Source organism: Triturus cristatus, chromosome 6 (genome assembly GCF_964204655.1).
Source record: "Triturus cristatus chromosome 6, aTriCri1.1, whole genome shotgun sequence".
NCBI lineage: Eukaryota > Metazoa > Chordata > Amphibia > Caudata > Salamandridae > Triturus > Triturus cristatus.
In genome coordinates this window covers 1,911,912,027-1,911,939,791 of record NC_140589.1, presented here as the reverse complement: position 1 = coordinate 1,911,939,791, position 27,765 = coordinate 1,911,912,027, and positions in this window count along the sequence as shown.

The window sequence follows — 27,765 nt, the reverse complement described above, 5'->3', positions numbered from 1 at the left end:
GGGACAGAATCCTTTGTGTGTTGTGCACATTACCACTGTGATGTGCAGCTGTACAGTTATGGTCATGAGTCATGGACACAGTTGCAGGTTGGATATGTCTAGGACATGTCACATACACCCTGAGTCCTGGGTGTGATGGTATGTACATCACAGTGAGATCTATAGCGCCAATTCTGATGTACACCCACAGTCTGTGTGCATGTTGTGTCTCAGATGTGGATGATCAAATGTGCCCAATGGGGGACAGTCTCAACATCCATGTGGTTTGTGCATCAACATTGATGGTGTGTGTGTGTCTACGAGACATCCATGTAGGGCCTGCAGAGACAACAGTGGCCACTACCTGTTGTTTTGTGGCGTGTACATGATACGTCATGTCATGCCAGTCTCCATGTGGCAATACAGGGACCCTGAGTATCTGCATATCAAAGAGCTGTGATGCCTGTGAGACATCAGGCCTCACTTGTCACTGTGGTGTGTGTTTGTAACGTGACATGAGTACATAGGTACTGTGACACAGCCCAATGATTGGCCATTGCACTACATGGAACTTATGTAGACATGTGGACTTGAGATGTGAGGTGATGTGCATGTAGGTGACGTATGTGTCCATACCCAACAGCACACACCTCAGTACATTGTGCATTGTCATGATGTATCATGTGATATTTTTCTTGGTCATAGCCACATGGGTGGATGAATCAACAATCTTCCTTTGTTCATCTCTGTACTGCAGGGCACCAGCTGTCCATAGACCGTTCCCAGACCTTGAAACCATGCAGGAACGCGACTGCATCCGACGGTACCGCTTCACCAGGCCACTGATTGAGGAGTTGGCGGAGCAGTTGGTGCCACATCTGCTACCTGGCCGGACATACCCTGCAGCACTGACCCCAGAGGTGAAGGTGATGGCAGCCCTGCACTTCTTTGCTACTGGTAACTTCCAGTACACTGTGGCTACTGCTGGTGGTATGTCGCAAACTATGTTCAGTCGTGTGCTACGCGATGTCTTGGAGGGGATGTTGCATTTCCTTGACCTGTACATCAAGTTTCCTAGATCAGGTCAACTCACTGAACTAAAGGATGCTTTTTATACACTGGGGAGGATGCCGAATGTCATCGGAACTATTGATGGTACACATGTGGCCCTGGTACCACCACGGGCATATGAGCAGGCATACCGGAACATGAAACATTTCCACTCCATCAATGCTCTGGTGGTATGTCTTGCAGACATGTGTATCACACATGTGTGTGCACGTTTCCCCGGTTCTGCGCACAATGCCTACATCATGAGGAGTAGTCGCATTGTAACGCTGATGTCACAGATGCCAGAGCAGCGTGCCTGGCTTGTCGGTGTGTACTGACTGTTTACCATTGTGTGTGTTTGGCTATGTTGTCCTCTTTCAAAACTCAGCTAATTCTTCAATTGTTTGTATGTAGGTGACTCCGGATACCCCAACATGCCGTGGTTGCTGACACCCCTAAGGAACCCTGTGACACCAACCGAGAAGCGCTACAATGAGGCACATGGTCGGAGCAGGAGGGTGATTGAGTGGACATTTGGTGTCCTGAAAAGCCGCTTCTGCTGCCTGGACAAGTCCAAAGGGGCCATCCCATATGACCCTGCAAAGGTGTGCAAAATTATCCTTGTATGCTGCATGCTACACAACATTGCAGTGCGGAAGAAGTTGCCTCTCATCCAGGATGACGATGACCTACCTCTGCCACCTGTGGAGGATCCATGCCTGGCAAAAACCAAAGGAAATGATGGACGGAGTGTTGAACATTGCAAGCACTCACCCCCAGTCAACTGATCTGGGTTTAATCCATCACCGTTCTTTAGCCCACTCTGCCACCCCAGTTCAGACATGGACATATGCAAATCAGCCTGACCCTGTGCCTCATGGGAACAGTCCAACCCGAACTGCCAAGCCATGTCTTCCCTGGACCGGAAACAAGCTTCCTAGGACCGGTTTCTGGCATTTCAGCCGTCTTCAGCCAGGCTTGCTTGAATCCAGTGGCAAAGTGAGCAAGGGACTCACGTCTGAGCATACCCTGCCAACTTATGGCGAACAAAGCAAAAACCAAAGGATCCATGCCTGGGCCACGATGCCAGTGATGATGAAGATGAGAATGACGTCCGCACACAGCTCATCAACAACTTCTTCACCTGAATGTGAGTTTACAGGGTTGTTATGTCAATGTATTGAGTTAGCCTGAAATGTGTTGGGGCTGCTCTGTTGCTGTTTGAGTGTGTCTGTGTGCCACTTGACTGGATGTGTGCAGTAATGTGTCCTTTCAGGTGGTCTGTACTCCACAATAGTGTGAAACTGCTAACTTATTTCTGTGTATGTTTATTTTGACTTGTTTTGTGCATGTGTATTGCATTTCTCTCCTGTTCTGCTGTGCTTTTGACTATGTCTTGTGTCTGCCCTTCCCAGGGTACTTTGCCTGTTGTTTGGTCAACAATGACCCCCAAAACCCAGAATCCAACACAGTGTGGAAGTTGTCAATTCCCATCAAGTGATGTGCCACACACTCCTGGACTTCAATTCTCCAACACTTTGTGACCGTGTGTCTACTGTAACGTACAATTACCTTGCCACTATTGTGGAATAAACATGTTTCTGATGTGTAATGAGCCTGTGGTATGCTTTGTTAGATGCGTTGTCTGTCTTCCCTCATCTGACTGACATTTGCTTACCTCACCTGTGGGATTGTTACCACTGACTGTGGATAGGTGTGGTGTCTGTGCATTCCAATGTATTTCAGGTCAACATCATTGTGTGGGATGGGTTACATGGCCATGGTGAGTATGTGTTGTGGTGCCATAGTGGTGTGTCTCCCTCACATGTCTCACATCACCATGACTCACATAACGGTGATCACATTGTTGTAGTATTTGGCATGCACTGTGTTGTTTAGCAGATAAATATCTCCATGACAAGTTGGAATCACAACAGAGGCAAGTATAGTGTACTGGTGAGTTTATATACAAACATGTGTGAGGATAGTGCACAGGATGGTGGGTGCTGTACATTGGATTTTGAATCCAAAGTTCACAGTAGAGTTGGAAGTATTGGTAGCTGAAATGTCCGGAGTAAAGTCCACAGTCATCTGCTACATTGGACCAACATGAACCCTCCATGTCATGTAGGCGAGTTGTGTTGGATACGACAAGGTGAACGGTTTGTGCTCAAAGAACATTGTCCAGAACAGGTTTAGAGGCCCTGGGGGATGTGCATGGACATCTGCATCTCACTTGTCCTTCTTCGGACGACCCCTCTTCTTCTTGGGGGGGATCCTCAGGTGCAGGCGTCTGCAGTGCAGAGGACCCTCCGCCAGAGTCATCCTCCCTCCCTGTGGCACTGGCAGATGGTGCGGCAACAAATGTTGTGGCCACACAGGGAGGTGTGGACATGTTGGTGCTTATCTGGTGAAGGCATTGGAGTATGTCCCGATGCACCGCAGTAAGTGCATCCCACTTTGCTTCCATGCGGGCATGATGAGCAGCCTGCTCCTGTTGCATGTCCTTGAGGATCCCCACTACCTGGCCAAATCCTCCAATGCTATCCTGGTACGCATATATGATGCGTACCAGTTGAGGATCATCATGCAGTCCAGACCCCTCTGCAAGGGGCGCCCTCTGCCTACCACCCCTCCCAAAACCCCTATCCATATGGGCAGGACCTGCGGCGGCACGCACAGGTGACACTGGGCCCCCTTGGGTGTTGTTGCTGGTGTTGTTGCTTCCTGGGGGTCCTGTGTCCCTGTGCTGTCGGTGTTCTGTGGCTTTGGTCTGTCTGTGTTGGCTGGGGTGCCCTGTCTGTTGCCAGATGCTGGAGGCGTGGGTACAGGGGGTGCAGATGTTGGTACTGCTGGTGCTGCATGATGACTCACACCGGAGGTGCCAGGTTGTTCGTTGTCATCCGAAGAGGACAGAGACGGATCCACACCAGAGAGCTGAGGGTCCACCAGAGTCTGGGACAGGAAGTCCTCTTCATTTGGTGCTGTGTCCCCAGCACCACCTGTGTTTGGAAGAGACACACAATGTAAGTTATGTTTCTACAGGCATCAATTGTTCACATACATGACATTTTCTACTGTACGTCAGGATGCGTGCCTGTACACTGCTTTGCCCAAGGTTGTCACGGACAGAGATTGATATTGTTGTGGCACATTGCCCATCCAAAATGAAACATTTCAATGTGCATGTTGAAGTGTGTACATGCCCAGCTAATGTATAGATTTGGCTGTACATGGCCATTACTACTCAAGGGCCATCATGTTTCTGACACAGGTGTGTCATCCCTGTACACATTTGAGCTTTAACAAGGACATACGTGCAATTCCACTGAGGAGATGTTGTAAGATTGTGGCATGTGTGGTAGCAGATTTTGCTAGTCTTTGTTTGTCACACTGGTGTATTGTTCCGACATGGTCACAGTCAGGTATGCCTGGGATCTCTTGGGAGAAAGTGTTTTTTCCTGTGTTCCTAGTTCCCATCTCATTTCATACAAGTGATGATGTCACCATCGTTAATGAGTCTGGTGCTGAGTTTTGTACGTGCATATGTGATTTGACTTGTCAATGTTCTCCATGGTGACATGGATTGGGTAAGGTAGCACTCTGGCTTTTCAATGCTCATGACAGTGAGAGCCGGTGGTGTGTGTGTTGCGGTTTGGCTGCTGTGAGTAGCCTGTCTCCTCCAATGCAGTCCAGGTTAGACCTTGTGTCTACAGTGTCTATGTCAGTGAGTGGTGTGTTGTGTGAAGGATGCATATGTTTCAGCACGATGTAGGAGTGGAATGCAGCTCACAAAAGCACCAAGTGTGAATGAGACCATGCTATGGTGTCGGCTACATTGGTGTGTCCATTCCATTTACTCTCCACACTTGTCATCTGCAAGACACACCTCCACAGCCATGCCAGGGGGCACCCCTGGACACTGCATCCCCAGACAGTGAGTTTGAACATATGGTTGCAATGGCTGTTTGTGCGACCGTGTTTGATTTGGCCAGTGCATATGTGTGATTTTCAGCCACATCATTTATCAGGCCCATGTGTCAGACATCTTGCCCGGGCATCATCTTTGTGAGTGACTGGTACCACGTGTGGAATGTGTTTTAGCATAGAAGGTGTGTGTATGCCCAGCATCGGTGTTATTTGTTTTCAAGACAGGACCTCCTTCTCCCCCAGGCCAGTTATCCCATCATGAAGCGTGCCACCATTGCAGTGGGTGCAGGTTAACTTTCAGGATGTCAGTCAGTGCAGTCCTGGTGTTTGTTGGTGCCCAGTTCCCCGCATGGCCTTGTGCTCCCCACAACAGAGCCCAGTGTCAGACATCTTGTCAGTCCATTCCCACTCCCTGTGAGGCGAGCATGCTTCAGTGTGAGCTTTCTGGGCCATGTGGGTGGGTAATGTCTGTGACTGTAACTCCCATCATGCTTTTGGCTACACCCCCCTTCCCAGCATGCCTATACTTCCTTTCTTTTGACTCTGCTTCCCTGTGAGGGGGTGTGACAGCAATGGCAAGATGGCTGACTGTGCAGTCCTGGTGTTTGTTGGTGCACAGTACCCCGCATGGCCTTGTGCTCCCCACAACAGAGCCCAGTGTCAGACATCTTGTCAGTCCATTCCCACTCCCTGTGAGGCTAGCATGGTTCAGTGTGAGCTTGCTGGGCCATGTGGGTGGGTGGGGAATGTCTGTGACTGCAACTCCCATCATTCTTTTGGCTACACCCCCCTTCCCAGCATGCCCATACTTCCTTCCTTTTGACTCTGCTTCCCTGTGAGGGGGTGTGGCAGCAATGGCAAGATGGCTGACTGTGCAGTCCTGGTGTTTGTTGGTGCCCAGTTCCCCGCATGGCCTTGTGCTCCCCACAACAGAGCCCAGTGTCAGACATCTTGTCAGTCCATTCCCACTCCCTGTGAGGCGAGCATGCTTCAGTTTGAGCTTTCTGGGCCATGTGGGTGGGTAATGTCTGTGACTGTAACTCCCATCATGCTTTTGGCTACACCCCCCTTCCCAGCATGCCTATACTTCCTTTCTTTTGACTCTGCTTCCCTGTGAGGGGGTGTGACAGCAATGGCAAGATGGCTGACTGTGCAGTCCTGGTGTTTGTTGGTGCACAGTACCCCGCATGGCCTTGTGCTCCCCACAACAGAACCCAGTGTCAGACATCTTGTCAGTCCATTCCCACTCCCTGTGAGGAAAGCATGGTTCAGTGTGAGCTTGCTGGGCCATGTGGGTGGGTGGGTAATGTCTGTGACTACAACTTTCATCATGCTTTTGGCTACACCCTCCTTCCCAGCATGCCCATACTTCCTTCCTTTTGACTCTGCTTCCCTGTGAGGGGGTGCGACAGCAATGGCAAGATGGCTGACTGTGAAGTCCTGGTGTTTGTTTGGTTATAAGTAAAATGTAAATGTAAATGTATGGATACTTGTATAGCGCACGACTACCCGGAGGTCTCTCGGCGCTAAGTCCAAAGAGAGCCCCTGTGCTTCACACAGCAGCACCCAGTGCGGTGTATCTTTGGGTGATATTTCACTACAGTGTGAGTCAATGCATTCTACCCGGTGATTTGTGTGGAGTTTGTGTTCAGGGGTGTGTGTGTCTCCACATGCTGGTAAGTATGGTCAGAACTGTCAGTCCTCCTTCCCATCTGGCCAGACATCCCACCATGAAACGTGCTTCCATTGGAGGGCGTGCAAGTTGTCTTTCAGGATGTCAGTCAGTGGTGTCCTGCTTCTGATTGGCGCACAAGCCCTACCAGGGCCTTGTGCTCCCCACAGCAGGACCCAGTGTTAGCCATCTTGTCAGTCATTTTCCACTCCCTGTGATGTGGGCAAGGTTCAGAGAGGTTTTGATGGGCCAATTGGGAGGGGGGACCATTATCTGTGACTACAAACCCCATCATGCTTTTGGATACACTCACTTCACCTGCATACCCACTATTCCTACCTGTCAGCCAGCTTCACTGTGAGGTGGTGTGTTTGTGGTGGCAAACTGTCTGACAGTGTTTATTTGGCTCTGTGCCACTGCCTTGATCTATTTGTTGGTAGGTTTGTACATGTCATGATACAGTTCCAAGTCACTATAAGATAGCAGGTATTGTGTTTGTCTGACTAGCATACACATCTTGGGATGATTATCTATTGGTTACTGTGGCTTTGCTAACGGTGCATGGTTTCACTGTCCCCTTGCCACACAATATTGAGTATGTTGGTTGTGTACTCACCAGGCTCTGGTATGTCTGCTAGACCATAGACGCTCTCTGGTGGTAGGATGTCCTGCACCTTCTCCTCCCAGGACCTGAAGTATACTGGTTTGGCAGGAGGGCCACCGCCATTGCGCTGACTCAAGGCGTGATCTTTCTTGATTAGTTTTTTGACCCTCCTGCGCACATCATACCACCTGTTCTGGATATTGTCCTTTGTGCGCAACACTGGTGCTTGTGGGTTCACCTTGTCCACAATCCTCGCCCATATCTTTGTTTTCTGTGACATGGGGGTCCTTTGGACCAAGGTACCAAACAAATGTGGCTCTACTCTGATGATCATGTCTACCAGCACTTCTAACTCACTATCTGTGAACTTTGGATTCTTCTTTGGGGGCATGGTGATGGGTGGTGGTGGTGAGTGATGTGTGTGTCAGGGTGAACAACGTTTACAACGCAAGTTTTACAACGCACTACCATTACAACGAAACTTTTACAACGCAAAATCTATTACAACGCATGCCATTACAATGCAAGTTATTACAACGAAATGCACTAGATGGCGTGCTAACATTAGAAATAGTGTAGTTTTACTATCCAAACACCTTCCCTACTGCAACGTGGACTGGAGTTAGAATAGTAAATTATAAATTTCTAATGTCAGCACTCCATCTAGTGTATGTCGTTGTAAATGCATGCGTTCTAAAGACTTGCGTTGTAACAGATCTTGCGTTGTAAAAAATGCGTTGTAATGGCATGCGGTGTAAAAGCATGCGTTGTAACGTCATACATCCGTGTGTCAGGGTGCAAGTGAGGGTGGGTGAGTGTCGGTTTTGCAAGCTGTATGTGTGGGTGCTTTTGGTGACTCCTCTCATCCCCGGTATCTTTGCACAAGATCAACCCAGACATTCCTGACACTAGCTGGACATGTTCAGAACCTCAAGCTGATTTAAAGCATCTCCTTTTCACATGCCCTTCTGTTTCTACTTGTTGAACACAAACTTGGAATCAGATTCATTTAATGTTTTATTCAAAAGTACCCTACTCTAATTCCAATGTGTTCTTAGGAAGTATATCTGGTTGTTGGACCGGGCCCTTTTTGCCAGGTCATCCCTAAACTTTTTGCATTCCTCCTGTATTTTTCCTGACCTGTTGTTGGCTGATTTATGACTCTGGGCACTTTACCAATGCTGACCAGTGCTAAGGTGCATATGCTCTCCCTATGGTAAAATGTATACCTTGATTGGTGTCCATGTTTGGCTTATTTGGTTTACTGTCAGCCCCTAGTAAAGTGCACCAGGTGTGCCAGGGCTTGTAAATACAAATGCTGCTGGTGGGCTTGCAGCATTGGTTGTGCCACTCACAGAAGCGGCCTAGTAAAATGTGTCTAGGATCTGCCACTGCAGAACCTGCGCGCAGTCTGGTACTGTCGCGCTGACTGCGCAAGTGCACCCACTTGCCAGTCCCTAAACCTTCCCTTAACTACATGTTAGTCACCCCTCTGGTAGGCCCAAGGGCAGGGTGCATTGTGGGCATACGGTAGGACCTGCCCTGATGTGTGTGGCATGTCTTAATAGTGAATTACAGCCATTTTTGTTTTTCACTACTGAAGGCTACCTGCTCTCCATAGGCCAGAATGGGCTGCTGGAATTACTACACCCTGTAATCCCAGTGGACTCATAGAGCATGGTAGAAAATTATGTTTAGTATGCCTGAACTCAGAATAATAAAATACTTCTTTTAGTAAAGTTTATTTTAATATCCTGCGTTTGTAAATACTACTTTTAGAAAGTTAGTATTTACTGACCTGGCCATTTCAGTCCACCTCTGCTGCGTGTGTGTGTTCTGCCTGGCAACAGTAAGGAGCAGGGTTGGGGAATCCCCAGAGACAGGCTGGCTGCCAGGTGGTGGGTAGAGAGATTACACCAGGATGGGTGGGAGGAGTACACCTTGACTCTTGAATAGACCTGTGCTCTGCCAGCACAAAGCCGGCTCCGCCCCCTGTGGAGCGGCTGATGTCTCTGCCCTGCTGCTGAAAGGAAAGAGCAGAGTCACCACAACAAAGTGCTCCAGAACTGGACTGAGCCAGGCCCAGGCCCCCTGGCGACAAAGAACAAAGGATTTGTGCTTTAAAAGAAGGAGCCCTGCGGCTGATGTCTCTGCCCTGCTGCTGAAAGGAAAGAGCAGAGTCACCACAACAAAGTGCTCCAGAACTGGACTGAGCCAGGCCTAGGCCCCCTGGCGACAAAGAACAAAGGATTTGTGCTTTAAAAGAAGGAGCCCTGCTCCCAAGAAATCAGATCCTGTTGACGCCAAGACGAACCTCTGCCTGAAGGAGAAGGACCTGGAGAAGCTGAAGGAGGAATACTGTCTCTCTGCCTAAGAGACTGGCCTGCAGTGGGTGCCTGCTGCTGGAAGGAGAGGAAGAAAAGACTACAGAAAAGACTTTTAATCAACTTGTGCTGAAAACAATGTCCAAGGGCTTGCTAGTGAACTTGCCCCCTGATCTGCGCCTCAGGAACAGTGGGCGCTACCTTCCTGAAACAAGAGGAGAAGTGCCTAGGAGTGATTCCGCAAGCTGACCCCGGAGAACCTGTGCATCCCCTGATCATGCTGAGCAACGCGACTTCTGCTGCTGGAGTGGCTGTGAGCAACGTAAAGGCCTGTCAACCCGAGCAAAGTAAGCAGCTGCCCCCCTCAAGCCGTAGCTCGCAAAGTAAGGTGGAGATCCCTGTGCCTGAGCGCCGAGCCCCTGTGACCCCCGCCGGGTTGTGGAGGCTTCTGCAAAGGACTAAAGTGCCCTGGTTCACCGTATCCGGCCGAAGCTAACAGCGCGCGGCGCTGTGACCTCACCCCGAGGCTGCCCTCCTGCTTCTGTCCCCCTTCGTGGCAACCTGCATCCTGCCCGAGCGCCCCACGAAGCTTCGCCGTCCCGGGACATCTGGGACTGCAGCGCAACGTGGGACACCCCTGGACTGGACTGCGAGGCCGCCACGAACCTTCCCAGTGAAGCTGAAAGGTATTGTGAAGAACGCGGTAAAAGTACGAGCCGTACTTGCTTTGATCCGTACTTTCCTTTGAACATACTGGGTTCGAGCCGTAACTGCCTTGAAATACACTGTGTTTGAAACGTACTGGGTCTGAGCCGTACTTGCCTTGAAATCCACTGTGTCTGAAACGTACTGGGTCTGAGCCGTACTTGCCTTGAAATCCACTGTGTTTGAAACGTACTGGCCTCTGGTGGACTTGGTTCGCACCGTACCCGCCTTGTGATGCTTCTGTACGGACCGTGGTTCGCTCCGTACTGATCGTACCAGCTGTTTGAGCCGAACTACATTGAAATCCATTGCCGGTGCTCACGCGGGAAGCGTGAGACTCGGCAAGCGTACTCCTGCTCACGCGAGAAGCGTGAGAAACGGCAAGGCACTTTAAAAACCTTGCCCAGAGCATAGCAAAGGCGCTACGAAGTGCCCAGAAACCCTAAGAAGCTGGTTTTAACTAGAACTGTGCCATTTTTACAACTGTGGACTGCCCTTAAAGCATTTTGAGAGTAACTGGATTATTTCCTCAAGAGAACTGTATTTGTGCAACCTGCCTGAAAGAAACCTTTTATATAAAGACTTCTATTTTTGATAAATACAGCCTTGTGTCTTTTGTGTGGTGGGGTGGTGATTATTGTGTTGGACAACTTGAACGCTTAACCTACATGCCCTCTGGAAATTTAGCCTGACTGCTCGCGCCACGTTACCTAGAGGGTGAGCAGGGGTTATCTTTAAAGAGGTGATCCTTTGCCCTGACTTAGAGGAAAGGGTCCCTGCTTGTCGCAAGTGCATACCTGCGCCAACCAGAGACCCCGGATTCTAACACTGGTTATTGGGCAAATGTTACTTTAAATGTGAAAATATTAGATTTGTTATTAGCCATTGCTTTCCAGCAAATAACAGGGTATTGGAAGGATTCCACTCAATTATCATTTCATATTTTGTGGTATATTGTTTGTCATAATCATAGACTGGACACTGCCTATATACATCTTATATTGCTAGTTTTAAAACGGAAAGAGCTGTGGACCCAGGTCACACATTTTCTTGCCACAGCTGCAAAAAAATGATTTGCCTCTCCGCCCAGTGCACAAGAAATTCTTCAACATCCTTGACTTTCCATTCATGACAATAATATTTTCTTATATTATACCATACTTTTTTTACATTATTTCTTTCACTATAGTCCACATGAACAATGTGGAAATCACTTACTTTTTTCCCCTCCTGTTATATAAGTGTATTTTGCTATTCTAATTTATTTTTCATTTAGATTCCTGAGCATTCTTTAATGATATCTTATTCAATGCAATAAACTTATACTTTTAAAGTTAAAATGCAACCAAATTTAAATGCATGCATCATTTCCAGCAAGTTGCCAACCTCAACTTCCTCCACCTTATTTCCTTTCTTTCTTTCTTCTACATCCTACTCAAACATGCCTGGGTACCCAGGGCTGCCGATGCATGGAGATGGACATCCATGACCTGTTCACCAACAGCTGTAAGACTGCCTCTAGCTGAGATCGCCAGTGCAGGCATAGATGGTACCACACACTTGCTTCTACCTCTGCACACACTTGCTTCTACCTCTGCACACCCTTGCTTCTACCTCTGCACACACTTGCTTCTACCTCTGCACACACTTGCTTCTACCTCTGCACACACTTGCTTCTACCTCTGCACACACTTGCTTCTCCCTCTGCACACACTTGCTTCTACCTCTGCACACACTTGCTTCTCCCTCTGCACACACTTGCTTCTACCTCTGCACACACTTGCTTCTCCCTCTGCACACACTTGCTTCTACCTCTGCACACACTTGCTTCTACCTCTGCACACACTTGCTTCTACCTCTGCACACACTTGCTTCTCCCTCTGCACACACTTGCTTCTCCCTCTGCACACACTTGCTTCTACCTCTGCACACACTTGCTTCTACCTCTGCACACACTTGCTTCTTTCTCTGCAGGACTTCCAATTTTGCACCTGTAGGCCTCCAGGGCCACGCTCCTACTCTGATAGTTTTCTGGATGAATCCTTAATGTACATGCGCCCTCGCATGTGCAATGGCACTATTTCACATGTCACTCTTGTCCTAGACCAGAAAACAACCAGGATCTTATGGGTGCTTCTTTGCGTCATGCGAATAACTGGGCCACTTGATTGGATGACGGCACAGGCAGGCATTTAGGATTAGAGTGCGGCTGTTGGTGCTCTCCGTCCTATGAATGAACAGCTGATATTACTGTGGACTATTTAACTCCATACATTTAATTATTATTTCTGACACCTTCATAAGGCTATTGCTCACCTTGCTATAGCCATAGGACTAAAAACAGCTATGGCACAGATAAGGAGTAAGTACTACAGAACGTAACGCGGAAATTCTGGGCAGACAGAGTCACTGATACTAGTTAAACTCCACACTATGGAGAATAATTGTACGAAATTGGATTTACTGTACGGTTTTCTGCATGGAACTCCTAACTTTTGTGGATTGATGCAGACATTTACCACCTGCTCTAGAAAGGTGGTAAATATCTGCAAGGGGAACAGAGCGAAGGTAGGAGGGTGGGGTAGGGTGGAGAAAATGCCTTGGCTGAGGGCCGGGTAGGAGAGCTGAAAAATGGGTGGGGCTGCCCTTTCCCAAACTGATGTTACAGACAGTTTTTCCCATCCTGCGAAGTCAGACTCTTTGGGGCATATTAACAAGCCAGGCGATAAAATTCTCGCCGCTTTAGCGGCAGAAAAGTGCCGCTAAAACGGCGATAATGGGCTTGATAATAAGCTCTATGGAATCCCAATTGAAGCCCATGTTAGACGTCCTTCACATCTAACATGGGTTTCAATTGGAATTCCTTAGAGCTTATTATCAAGCCGATTATCGCCGTTTTAGCGGCAGTTTTCTGCCGCTAAAGCGGCGATAATTTTATCGCCTGGCTTGTTAATATGCCCCTTTATTCCTGAATCCAGCCAAATCTGGGTGCAGGGACAGCGATCCACTGATAATGGATCTCCACCCTAGAATTCTACTCCATACAAATTGTGATCAGGGCCTATATTGAATATAGAAACTCAGTTGGACGTGTTACCATTTTTTTTCTGCCCATTTTAACCCCTACACTGCCAAGCAGGAGATTAAGGAGTTCAGTCCAGGTTTTTTCAATGGGGTTTCAAAGGAGTCTGTGTTTTTTGCACAATGACTACTTAACAACTCGACCTTCTTTTGTGCTGCGACTGATTTACTAATCAGTCTCAGTAACTAATGCCCATACACAGGGAGTCAAAAAAACTCTTTCCTCAAAAATATTTATGAGACTGAATCATGCAACTGACCGCATATGGCAGCTATGCAGGAGTGGGTGCCTAGGAGGGACAGCAAACCTCCGTTCAGGCATTGACATCAATGCCACCATTTTTCGAGGAGGTCGAGAAGTTGACATTCAGTAAGTCCCCTGTAAGGTGTGGTCACAAAGCAATTGCATCGGCGAGGGGGGCTTCTATAAAATGCCCTTTTCTTTGTGATTTGCTATGGACAGTAAAGTTCATTTTGCAAATTGGAAAGACATTTTTGACTCGCAATGTGCCTTTTCGATAAGACTATAAAGACTGATTTGTACTGTGCACATCGGTTCAATCCTGGGAAAGCAACTGGGAAAAAAATAAAAATCTGCTACTGCATTGCCATCTAGTGGCTTGCCTCGGAAATACACACTCACGACTTTGTAATAAGTGCCAGCAAATATTTGTGGGACTGTTAAAAGGGTTTACTTGTATAACTTGATTTAGTAACTTTAATATTGTATGTTAAATTTGCTTTAAAAACACACTTTTAACAAACTGTATTCCATTAGTAAGAAATGACACTTGAAAAGGACTGCACTAGATAAGTTTGATAAGGACTGTGTGCGATGACCTTCCTAATTTCTGTTATACCAAAATCTAGAATATTCATGAAACTGCTACAGGTGAATTTCCTTCTTCTATCGCTAACTTCAATCAGGGGATATTCACTACGTACTCCTTCTTAGTTTGGTTTACTCCTGTTGCAAAGGCTACAATCCGGGCCGGACTGGGAACCCAAACCAGCACTGGCAAATATGTTAGAGCAAGCCTAACTAATACAAGAGGGGTTTGTGGGATTTGCACCCTAGAACATTTGGGAAAATGGCAAAAATGGTGCCTTCTACAACACATTTGTCATTATATATTCAATTGTATTAACTCCTAAAGCATTGTGAATGATAGTAAATGATGACCTTTGGATACAACCATCTATGTTGTGGCTCTTCAACGATTCTCTATCAGCCTCCAACAGTGTCTCTGATCTCTCCATACCCCTCTGTCACATGTATTTCATTTGTTTTATAGTGCCTCTCATGCCAGTGTACCGTATCAGAGCACTTTACATCACACACATATACAGAGACAATAAATCATACGTGTGTAAGTGTATAGAAAATGTTACATAAGACAAAGGGGACTACATGGTGTCTCACTAGCTTGTACCATGCAGTTTGCATGCAGTTCATATCTCCATATGATAGATTATAATTTTAATTTATGAACTGCACAGTAACATAAAGTTCTCTGTGACAGAAGCAGTAACCTGCCGAGCTATGTATATAAAATACTGCTCTATGACATACATGGTGCATGTTCTTTGAAGCAGGCAGGTTTACTGATAGAAGATCGATGCTAAAAACATCCATGTAAAAAATATCGAAAAAATATTATAGAATGCAAAAATATCGACTCCCTATACTTAAACAGGTAAGTACAAAAATATTGAATCAAAAATATTGAAGTTAAATATATAGATGTAAAAAATATCGATTTAAAAATATAAATAAAATAATATATATATTACCTACTGGCGGTCGCCAGTAGGTAGTTATAGTTAGGACCCTGTTTCCATAGGAAATCCGCAACATTCTATTTGGAATAACTTTGGCGCCGGTCGACGAATCCTCGCGAAATTTTCAAAATAGGTGGGGCGCTACGCTCCGCTCCTACCCTGAAAGTCTCGGGGGGATTCGTCAAGCAGGGGCCGAGAAAAAAGGGGGGTCCCAAAACGCGTTTTCCCCATGCATTTTTCCATAGGACCTTTAGACACAGCTACAGCCCGAACGGCTGAACAGAATTACTTGAAATTTGGCAGAGAGGTAGCCATAAGGTCAAGGAAGTGCCTTTTGCAGGTCTGGTGTAAATCTGTTCAGTATTTCCTGAGAAAATAGCATTTAAAAGCATATATATATGTGGGCGGAGCCTAACCACACATCTCATCCTGAGATCTGATTGGCTGTCAGCACTTCATCCAAGAAGTGTTGGCAGCCATCTTGGGACCAATATACATGATAGCACCTCATTAAAAAGCATTGCAGTTAATAGAAGGTTTTAAGACTTTAGTTACATTATAAATCATTTGTTGATGGTACCATACTCATTTTAGGAATTGTGGTATGTTCTAAGGTGATTTCACCATGTGAAAAAGCCTTCTGCTGGGATATCATGATTGAGAGAAAAATATTTTCTCATGCTTTTACCACAGAGGTTTGGAAGGTGATCTATAGGCTAAACTGAGAGCTTATTTTCTGTAAATTCACATTATCTTGTGAGAATGAAGTCTGACATTCTCAGTAAAACATGTACATCCAACAAGGGCAGAGACTGTCAGTTGATTCCTTTGTGTTCTACTGCAGCTTCCCAGAGTGTTCCAAAGAACTACTAGAGCGCTAACAGTCCTACTTATGATAAACGTATGGCACACCTGAAGCCATCTTGCTTGGATTAAAGTGGTAACTCTTAAAACATTTAATTTAAAAAGGAACAAAATGAGGGGGTTCATTTTTCCATAAAAAGTATGATTAGTGCTGCAGAAAGAAAAATTAGGGCACATTTTGAGTGACTTCTCAAATCCTCTTCTATTTCATTAAAAAATTCTGACATGCAGACTGAAACATGCACTTTCAATACCAGCAGCAGTTTTCCCTGGTGAGCAGTAGCTTTACTACAGTGATCTAATGAGCAAAAAGAGTGCTAACATTCTGAATTTATGGCAAATGTGTGACACATCTGAATGCCTTCTTGATGGAATCAAAGTAAAAAACTGAAAGTATTTCCTACTGAGGAGACTGCAGTAAATGAGGAAATTAGGAAACTTCATAACAAATAAGTCTCCCAAGATGGCCACCAGAGACAAAAGAGCCCAAATGTAGCCCAAATATCACCCAGATGTAGCCCAAGTATAGCCCAATGACAGAATGTCCCAGAATGTTCTTAAAAACAACTAGAGCGCTTACTGTCTTCATTATGACAAAAGTAAGGCACACCTGAAGCCATCTTGATTGGAATAAACTGGTAACACTTAAAACATTTAATTTAAAAAGGAACACAATGAGGAGGTTCATTTTGCCATAGAAATTATGATTAATGCTGAAGAAAGAAAATGAGGGCACATTTTGAGTGACTTCTCAAATCCTCTTCTATTTCATTAAAAAATTCTGACATGCAGACTGAAACATGCACTTTTAATACCAGGAGCAGACTTCCATGGTGCAGTAGTTTTACTACAGTGATCTAATGAGCAACTAGAGTGCTAACATTCAGAATTTATGGCAAATGTGTGACATATCTGAATACCTTCATGATGGAATCAAAGTAAAAAACTGAAAGCATTTCCTACTGAGGAGACTGCAGTACATGAGGAAATTAGGAAACTTCATAACAAATAAATCTCCCAAGATGGCCACCGGAGACAAAAGAGCCCAAATGTAGCCCAAAATCACCCAGATGTAGCCCAAATATAGCCCAATGACAGAAGTGTGCAAAACACTTATTATTTTGTGTTTTTGCAGTGTTATATAGTGCAGACTTGTCAGGTATTGGAGTGCTTTACATGAGCATTGGTTACATCACACAAGAACAAATTCATTTTGGTTGTAGACATGGGGAGACTAAGTGATTTGACCAGAATCACAGAATGTCGAGCTGAAGCAGAAACTTCAACCTGGTTCCCCAGTTGCAAAGTCTGCAGTTCTGGAAGTAACACCACATCCTCTCCCCTAAGTGCAACATTTAATCAAGTGGTCAACTGGATAAAAAAACATAAAGATAACAAATAATTTAAAAGTGCTTTGTCGCTATTTGAAAACTCAGAAAATATGTCCTTATTTTAGTCTTTTAGAGCACTAACCATAATTTTGATGCCAATAAGACCCTCTCATATATGTAATTTCTAAAGGAAATGCTCTAGGTATTACAGTTTTGATTACATCAAGATGATGTCAGGCGTTCCACACTTTTGTAATAAATATAGAATGTTAGCAATCTAGTTGTTCATTAGGATACTGTTGAGAGGCAGAGGCCAGGGGCACGGACTCTGAAAATTGAAGGCAGGTAGGAGGGTGCAAAGGCAACAATTTAACCACACTGAGCAGGCAGGAAGGGCCGTGGAAGCACAACAGACTATGGAGGGCAGTGGAAAGGGGGGCAGGGGCAACAAACCAACAATACAGGACTTGCAAGAGAGGCTGTTGGAGGGAAGATCTATTACGGGTCAAGGAAGCTAGGGGCGGTCCCCAGATCCCCGGGAGCCACCACAGAACTGAGCAGGAGAGTGAGTCAGGGACAAAAGGGGCACCTTAATTTGAGCCGGGGTGCCTAGGAACGCTTGCTCCAAAAATGAAGAAAACAGACATATGAGACATGGAATTGGAGGCAGAATACAATGGCAGTTTAATGAGAAGATGCAACTTCAAAGAAACCGCAGAATAGAGACATAAAGTACAAAATACAGAATCCAGATAATCATACAGCTGTCATAATATTCTCTGTATCTCAATTAATGTACTGACAGAGAGAGAGAGAAAACACATCTATAAATGCATCATGAGAAACAAGTTACACCAAGGAAAATGTTACCTAGGAACACTCATGTTTACTCTTAGAGCAAGCATTCCTGCAATTACAATACAAAATCTTTTAAATGCAAAAGTAAAGAGAACAATGGTTAAACATAACATGACATTTCATATAGGTAAAATAGAATAAGATACTTCAAGCAAAGCAGAGCAAGACATTTTAAGCAAAGGAAGACAAGAGCTCCCAGCTCTTGGGGAAAACCTGCACTGCCTGTTAACCTACATACAGACGGCGAGGTAGTCCGTCGATATCTGTGGGTGCTCCCTTTTTATATCATTTTGTGGGCTCCTTTGCACGCTACATCTACCTACGTATGCTACCCAAAAGCTTTGTCTGCAGATTTTACCAGACATTTCGTCATTTACCCACTTAATGCTGACAATGGACTGGGTGAAAAGGTCAGTCTCTCAGGCCAATCGCTTATCGTAAGTTCCATAGAGCAAGCAGAAAATAATGGGTATTGTACGGGAATTCAATATATTCATGTATAAAATCTCCTCAGTTCTCCTAACTTGACGCTCTGCGGTTGCCACTTCCTTAAAAGCGGGAAACCTGCCCAGGAAGCAAGTACCAGTCCAGGATGCAGCCTACTGTATGTCGACAGCTTCAGGGGGATGTTGAACTTTGATACCGAGCACGGAGCACTCGGGTAGGGTGGGGGCTACTAGTTTGGATCAGAAGGCCTTGCAGACCTGCCTTCAGACTGCTATACACTAAAATTGCAGAGCTATGGTAAATTTAACAAAGAGGCCTACATATTGAACAGAAGGGCCTACACAGGGGTTTTATGCTGGCTGAGTTGTAAGGATGTCTCAGGATAATTATATAGCAACACAGGACCCGCTGGTCAATTTAATACGGCCTACAAATGCAGCTGGCAGGGCAAGGACAAGGGTCTCATACTTCAGGTGTGGACAGAACGGGCCAGGGGCCCCCTGTGATACAAAATCTATCCTCCTTCAAGGCTGTGGCAATGTAATAGACCATTGTGGGCAGAAGGAAGAGGCAATGGTAGTACAACCATACATGCCAACTGTTCTGCTTGGGTTTTCGGATCAGATAGAACCCGCTCACCAGAGCCTCTCTAACCCAAATCAGAACGTTACCCCCTCCCTAGGGCCTATTTATACCTAAATAACCACATATATACATGTACCACCTAAGGACAGGGAATTCCTATTATATGGATATATATATATATATCAGCCTCGCGGTCTCAGACAGACCCAGGACTTCCTGCCCAGACGGCAGCCTTAGCCTCGCGGTCTCAAACAGACCCAGGACTTCCTACCCAGACGGCAGCCTCAGCCTCGCGGTCTCAAACAGACCCAGGACTTCCTGCCCAGACGGCAGCCTCAGCCTCGCGGTCTCAGACAGACCCAGGACTTCCTGCCCAGTCGACAGCCTCAGCCTCGCGGTCTCAAACAGACCCAGGACTTCCTGCCCAGACGGCAGCCTCAGCCTCGCGGTCTCAAACAGACCCAGGACTTCCTACCCAGACGGCAGCCCCAGCCTCGCGGTCTCAAACAGACCCAGGACTTCCTACCCAGACGGCAGCCTCAGCCTCGCAGTCTCAAACAGACCCAGGACTTCCTACCCAGACGGCAGCCTCAGCCTCGCGGTCTCAAACAGACCCAGGACTTCCTGCCCAGACGGCAGCCTCAGCCTCGCGGTCTCAGACAGACCCAGGACTTCCTGCCCAGTCGACAGCCTCAGCCTCGCGGTCTCAAACAGACCCAGGACTTCCTGCCCAGACGGCAGCCTCAGCCTCGCGGTCTCAAACAGACCCAGGACTTCCTGCCCAGACGGCAGCCTCAGCCTCGCGGTCTCAAACAGACCCAGGACTTCCTGCCCAGACGGCAGCCTCAGCCTCGCGGTCTCAAACAGACCCAGGACTTCCTGCCCAGACGGCAGCCCCAGCCTCGCGGTCTCAAACAGACCCAGGACTTCCTGCCCAGACGGCAGCCTCAGCCTCGCGGTCTCAAACAGACCCAGGACTTCCTGCCCAGACGGCAGCCTCAGCCTCGCGGTCTCAAACAGACCCAGGACTTCCTGCCCAGTCGGCAGCCTCAGCCTCGCGGTCTCAAACAGACCCAGGACTTCCTGCCCAGTCGGCAGCCTTAACACGAGCTCATCCTATTATTACCATAATACACGACAGGGGAATCAGGGTTACCATATATCAGATCACACAAAGACCACTAGTTGAGCACAACCTGTTCTTCAGTTCGAAGGGGCTCCTTCCTCCCTCATTCAGTTACCACTTACCTGATCAGGATTAACATCTGTTCATGTCAAGTCACATCTGACTAGAAGAATAGGCTACCCTCCTATACAAGAACACACAGCACATGTTGACTCACTACAAACTAAATACTTTATTTAGTTACTACATACACGCTCACAGAATACATCACATATGACCTGCAAGGAAAGTGAAAGATTAAGTTGTACACTCTAATGAAAAGGGGTCGACATCACCTTGGTCGTATGTAGCCTGCACTCAATGGTCATCTAGGTTCCCTTCTCGTCTGTGCCTCGGCTTCGCCTGGAAGTCACACCTCCGCAGTCGCGGATCTACTCCCTTCTCCCTCTCCGAGTCACTGGGACCTCTTCCTCATCGGCTACTCTCTCCTCTTTAGAATCTTAGGTTTTCTTCTCCTTCAAGTTCGTCATCTGTCTTCCCTGAAATAAGTAGTAGCTTTTCTGCTAACGGTCAGGTGCCGCCTACGGACTAAAAGCAAGTGCCCGTATCTGACTCAGACTTTCACTAATATGGAGGTGCATTCTCTCATGGAAAATTCCAGCCCGTAACCTGCCGCCCACCAAATTCTTGTACCTCCCCGCGCCAAGGACACGTTCCCAGCCGGCCGGCCTGATGTAGTGTCTTCGGCACAGAGAAAAATACAATCCTTCGATAAGGGCCGGCCTGAACCGGTTCTCTCCAAGCGAATAACACCTCATAACTAAAACATCACCCTTCACCTAGAAACGTCCCAAGCTGCCGGAGCAGAAAGAAAGATGGAGTCTCTCCTGTCTGAGGCCTACCAGGCCTGAATTCAGCACGACTCCATGAAATACCCTCACTACAGGACAGGTTATCCCTAATACTAACGAATCTATCCCCTAGGCTATGTGTGTAAGCCCTGATCTATGGGGAGGAGCACAGGATCATGTCAAAGTGTCTAATAAATAGGCTCTATTCACTACTCTAACCCTTAGACTTGGATGGAAAGAGACTGAAGTCATATTAATCGCTCTACAACACAATAAGGCCGGGAAAATCGAGCAGTACATTTCACCCTTGACTTCAGTCTATTATACATTCATTAAATGGAGCTAACATCTGTGGAAGAATAATATGAAACAAAGCTAACGGATCTATGTCTAGTACCGAGTGTACAGAAATGAAGTAGTGAAGGAATACACTGAATGAAGCAACAGATAACAATCAAAACAGCGACAGCAATCAGAATGCCACCTAATGTGTGGCGTAACATGTGTATATCCGGTAACCAATTAAAGAGCCAGTCAAACCAGCCCTGGTCAATGTGTTTTCTAACTTCTTCCGTCAAGTCATGCAACTTATCTAGGTGTGCACGAATGGATTGTGTATGATCAGATAAGTTAAAACAGCAGAGACCTTCAAAGTCCGAGCAATCATGTCCATGTTTAAGCAAAAGATAATCAATGGCTGCTCTATTTTGCAAAATGGCCCTACGTTCACCCTGGGCGTCTAATAGCAAGTCAGACAAGACTGTAGAAGTATGATTAATAGATTTCACCATCCAGCAAGCCATTTTCCCAATGGATTTGGCATTATAAACCGCCAAAGCAGGAACACCAATAATTGAAACAGCTAGGCTAAGATATTCAGACTTGGAATATAAATGCAAAGATGAGTCACAATCCTCCTGTAACATTACAGTATCTCGAATCACACGAGAGTTGGCATTCGGATGTGATGAAAACATCAGCAAATTGAGTCTCGTAATGGCACAAGGGCCTCCGGAAATATTTGCAGGGACATATGGCCAGGAAGTATTACCACATGAGAAAAGCCATCCGGCAGGTAGTAACATCGCACGATAGTGACTGGGGGTAACTACCAAACTATTGCAAGTCATATTGTTCTGAACTGAAACGCATGTGGTCGGTGTCCTCTGAAAGCACAAAGTCTGTTCATGAGTTGTAAATGAAGTGGCGCCTTTTAACTTTAGGCGTAGGCATTCAGAGATTGCATTAGGATTACACGTAAGAAAGAAGCATAGATCACCTCGTGTGATATTATACGTAATTATTTGGGACTGGATGGGGAGTTGCTCATTCGGTAGCTCAGTGCACAAGGGGCAATATACATGGGTAGCAAAATCACCCAGGAGAATATTTGGACGAGCCTTCGAAACGTTAAAAATATGAACTAAAGTCTCCAGTGAGGCGGGGACAGCAACTAGACAAGTCGCCAGAATGTCACGTACAGATCTCATCGGTGTCAAGCAGAAGTGAGGGGCATTAGTCACTCTCTTGGCCAGTAGTGTCCAAAAGTTCGATGAGGAATCCCACGCATTGAAGGATCGCAACACTCGGGTTCTCAGTTCATCCCGGGTTGACGGGATCCCTTCTCTCTCGCCGAACCATCCCAAAAGGAGTCCAGTTTCAACACATCCTGCAGCAACAGTCCAAAGAATGATCTGAAAGAGAACCAAATACAGGCATTAATCATTCTCGTAAATAACATTTATCAGCTGGGACCGCTTCCCAGCTATCTTTCCCTGGCCTCATAACCAAAATGGTATTGTCCTGACCGGTGGCAATGACCTCTGCTTGTTCAGGGGGACTCTTAGGCGACTGCACCCAAACCCTGGCCCCAGGGTTATCCGTAGAGCCAAAACCTTTCTGGCCTCGTACAGTTAGCAAAGTTGGGGCAGTGCCTTTCAATATTTCACCACTGAAAACAGGCATAATGAGTAATTGAGCCACTCGGTCAGTGCGGTGTATCAGTAAGTCAATCTCACTGCTATTTAGCAGAAGTACCTTAATCTCTCCCTGATAGTCACTGTCAATAACACCTCCAAGCACCTGGATGCCTTTTACAGCCAGCCCCGATCTAGGGGCGATCAATCCAAAATTCCCAGGTGGTATATGAATACTAACACCGGTAGTGATGATGACTCGATTCTTACTTTCCAGAACGGTGTCATCCATGGCATGTAAGTCTAAACCTGCCGACCCTGGGGTCGCTCTGCACGGAGCCAGAGCTCCGGGAGTAATTTCCCAATACATCACAGTTTCTCTGATTTCATTAGGCATAGTCTCAACATTCGGGGGAAACAAACGCATAAGTGGAGATTCAGCATTTAAAAAAGGACGATTATTCAAAATCAATAGTGCTTGGGGTAAAAAGTCTCGCCAATTTTTATACTTGTCATCTGTTAACTTGCGTAATTGATCCTTTAACAGGCCATTCAATCTCTCCACCAGGCCCGAGGCCTGCGGGTAGTAGGGTATATGAAATATCCATTCAATATTATTTTCCGCACAGAATTCCTGTACCAATCTTCCACGAAAATGGGATGCATTATCAGATTGAATTTGGAATGGCACACCATAATACATCATAATCAATTCTAATGTTTTTATGGTATTCAATTGGGTAGCTTGCTTACATGGAAGAGCTACCAGCAAGCCACTATATGTATCGACAATTGTGCAAACATATTGACAATTCCTACTCATGGGAAGTGGACCGATGTAATCAATCTGCCAAATTTGAGCGGGCAGTTTCCCGCGATGTAAATGACCTTTAACAATTTGGGGTACCTTACGCTGTCTGATATGTTGACAAACGGGACAATGTAAAATAACATTTTTGATTAGATCTAGTGGAATATAAATTCCTCGATCAGCAGCCCACCTGCTAGTGGCCTTCTCTCCAAAATGTCCTGCCTTCTGGTGTGCCCATTTCGCCAATCCCGCAATATCAGGATCTTGTCTGTCCACCACTGCCTCAGCAATTTTAGATTTCTCATCTGCAATGTTATGAAAAAATTTGTCAAGGGAGTCTATCGGGGTGTGAGCATCCACATGGAAGATTGTAACAGTACTCTGTGGGAACATCCCCCAAATCTCTTGCCATAACTCTTTTCCCCACAACTCCTTGGAGTGTAACCTCCAATTATGGGAATGCCAAGTCGGCAACCAAACAGCCAGTCCATTGGCAGTGGACCAAGAATCGGTAAAAATATGACATGTACCAGGTAACTCTTGTTTCAAAACTTGGTAAACAGCGTAAAGCTCGGCAAATTGGCTACTCTTCCCTTCACCAGTTGTGCTCAACAGTTTCTGCGTGACCGGATTATAGGACACCGCCTTCCAGTGCCGTGTCGTCCCTATAAACTTCGCCGAACCATCTGTGAACCAAACATGGTTTCTTTCCGCTGCGGACAAATCATCAAAAGGCTTACCCCATTTAACAGGGGACTCCTGCGCTAGAGGTACGGAACACTCACTCTCAGTCTCAGTCGACGGTGCTCGCACCACCTGCTCATGTAAAGAAGCAACTCCTTTCGGGCCCACACGTGCCCTGTCTTGTATGTACCATTTCCATTTAATCACGCTCGCCTCTTGAGCATGCCCAATTCGGTGAGTTTTCGGTGAACTCAGAACCCACTGCATGATAGGAATTTCAGGACGCAAGAATATATCATGTCCCAAAGTCAATTGCTCGGTATCCACCAAAGCCCAATAACAAGCAAGTAACTGTTTCTCAAAGGGTGTATAACGCTCACCAGCATCAGGTAGCTTTTTGGTCCAAAAACCTAACGGTACTTTACTTCTGCCTTGTTTCTGCCACAAACTCCAATTTGCATAAGGGCCCTGTACAGACACATTCAAATCCACATCACCATAACGTACAGGCCATAAATCCATAGCATGTTGAATTGCCTCTTTTGCCAGGCTAAACGCATCTTGCTGTGGCTTATCCCATTCAAATGCATTCCTTTTACGTGTAACCCGGTACAAGGGGGCCAATATTTGACTCAAATGAGGAATATGCTGGCGCCAAAAACCAAATAAACCAATGAAGCTCTGGGCTTCCTTCCTATTCCTCGGAACCGAAAAATCAAGAATCTTCTGTTTAACTTGAGGGATCACCTCACGGTGCCCCTCATGCCAATTAATACCCAAAAATTTTACAGCCTGGGACGGACCTTGTAATTTATCCGGATTGATCTCCCAACCTTTCTCACGCAGACACTCAATGACTCCATCTAATTGTGTCTGAACATCCTCTTGTGTTTCGCCTTGGATCAAAACATCATCAAAATAATGACATATCTGAATTTGGGGATGAACTGGTACCTCAGCCAAATGCTCTGCCACCAGCCGGTGACATATCGTAGGACTATGCACATAGCCCTGAGGAAGACTTCTAAACGTCATCTGACGCCCGTTCCACGTAAAACTGAACTGTTCCTGACACTCAGGGGCAATTGGAATAGAAAAGAAAGCATTAGCAATATCAATGGACGCATACCATGTACCTGGATGTTTTTGGATTCTTTCAATTAGGGTAATAACATCCGGTACTGCAACAGTCAAAGAGGGCGTGTGTTTGTTCAATTCCCGATAATCAACAGTCATGCGCCAAGAATTATCACTCTTACGCACCGGCCAAACAGGATTATTCCAAGCAGAAGTAACTGGAGTTATAACACCTGCATCCACCAACTCCTGAATAGTGGTACTAATCTCCTCATGACCACCTGGAATACGATACTGCTTCTGACAAACCACTTTGGTCGCCTGGGGAACTTGTATGGGGGGCATTCTTAAACGACCAACCCGTATAGGTCTGGACGAGATATAATGCGTCGTTCCAAATTGGTAACACCCATCATCAAGATGCAACGTCATTCCCTTCAAAATATCAATTCCAATTATGAATTCTAAGAGTGGCACCACTAATACAGAATATTCTTTTCTAGGGATTCTACCTATTCTCATTTCAAGCAAAGTTTGAACTGCAGGGGTTTCTTTTCCACCTAATCCGGTAATAGTAAAAGGCTGTCCTGTAAACTTCTTTGATTTTCCATGAATAAGAGTGGCCTCCGCTCCTGTATCTACCAATGCTCGGGCCCTTTGGATATTACGATGTCTCCAATAAATATCAATATCTACATAGGGTCTATTATCTCTATGAGCCCATCTGTGTACCGGAGCTTGACCTATTTCCTAGTCATTCTTACTGCATTCTGTGTACCAGGACAAATCAGGATAAAGACTCTCACGTTTCTTAGGTATCGGTACCTCTTGTTCATATCCATTCCCCATACGGAACGGATTCGAGTCTTCAGTATTGTACCGCGGGTTACGATCAACCAAGCTGTGACGATCCTCTCTCCTCCTCAACTCAGGAGATTGGTCCCTATCATCTCTACGCCTGCTGTAAGCATGATCATTTCTCTCCCTTTCCTTTTCCCCCTCTCTCTCCCTGTCTCTCTCTCGACGGGGGGACACATCACGTACAGAGCGCCGATCATCACGACGATCAGAGCGCCCACGGCGGTCATCATCACCGCTACCGTCAGAACAACCACGATCACACTCAGTCGTCCGAACACGCCGGGCACCCTCCTTCCGATCCAAGCCCCGTTTGCGAAACAACTGCCCACAAACGAGCAGTAGTCTCACCATCAATGTCTTCCCGACGCACACCATCAGCCAAAAGACCAGAAAAGATATCACGTCTAGTAAATTTATTTTCACCAGGAGTACGAGTGTCAGACCGGGACTGACGTTCAGGTTTAAACCATTCACCCAACTCACCGAGTTGGCGCACCGATTCCAACACCGTAGATAACACATTACCAGTCTGGTTAATCAATAAAGTCATCATGACCTGCTTATAGGCGACAGGAGAAGAGCGAATGATACGATTCCGCACAGACGAAGTCAACATTCCATCAAGCAACCTGTCAGCAGTGCCCAGAAAAATAGCCGTTTTCATCACCTCCTCCTTAAGACGTTGCGCAGCATCACGCAAGGTATACCACGGCTTGTCATTGACAGGCCAGTCAGATTCAGTAGGATACTTCAGATTACAACCCTCAGTCGCCAATTGGAGTAAAGAAATTTGACCACCACCATTATAGTTACGAAAATGATCTTGCACAGTAGAATCCAAACTCAAAGAACAAAATTTCAAACAATCGCCAGTATCCAGCATAATACCAGCAGCGCCTAGTTCATAAAGGCGCACCATCCATGTGAGTAAGGCCTCACCAGCTCGCTGCCGAAATCGCTGCAAAATATCACTAATTTCTTGTTGAGTAAAATCTTCCAAACAGTCCAAAGAAACACCCTGCGGAGCATTAGGAGACTGCTGCAACTTCCGACGAAAAACTGGATGCGCAGAGACCGCGGGACGAGCATCACAAGGAGCCCGAGCAGTACTAGTAGAAGGACAATCAGTGTAAGGGGCATCAATCCCACCCGGAGGACGAGCACAATCACATGGTGCACCTTCCGAGGTGCGAGAAGCAGACTTACATTCATGACGGGAACGAGAAG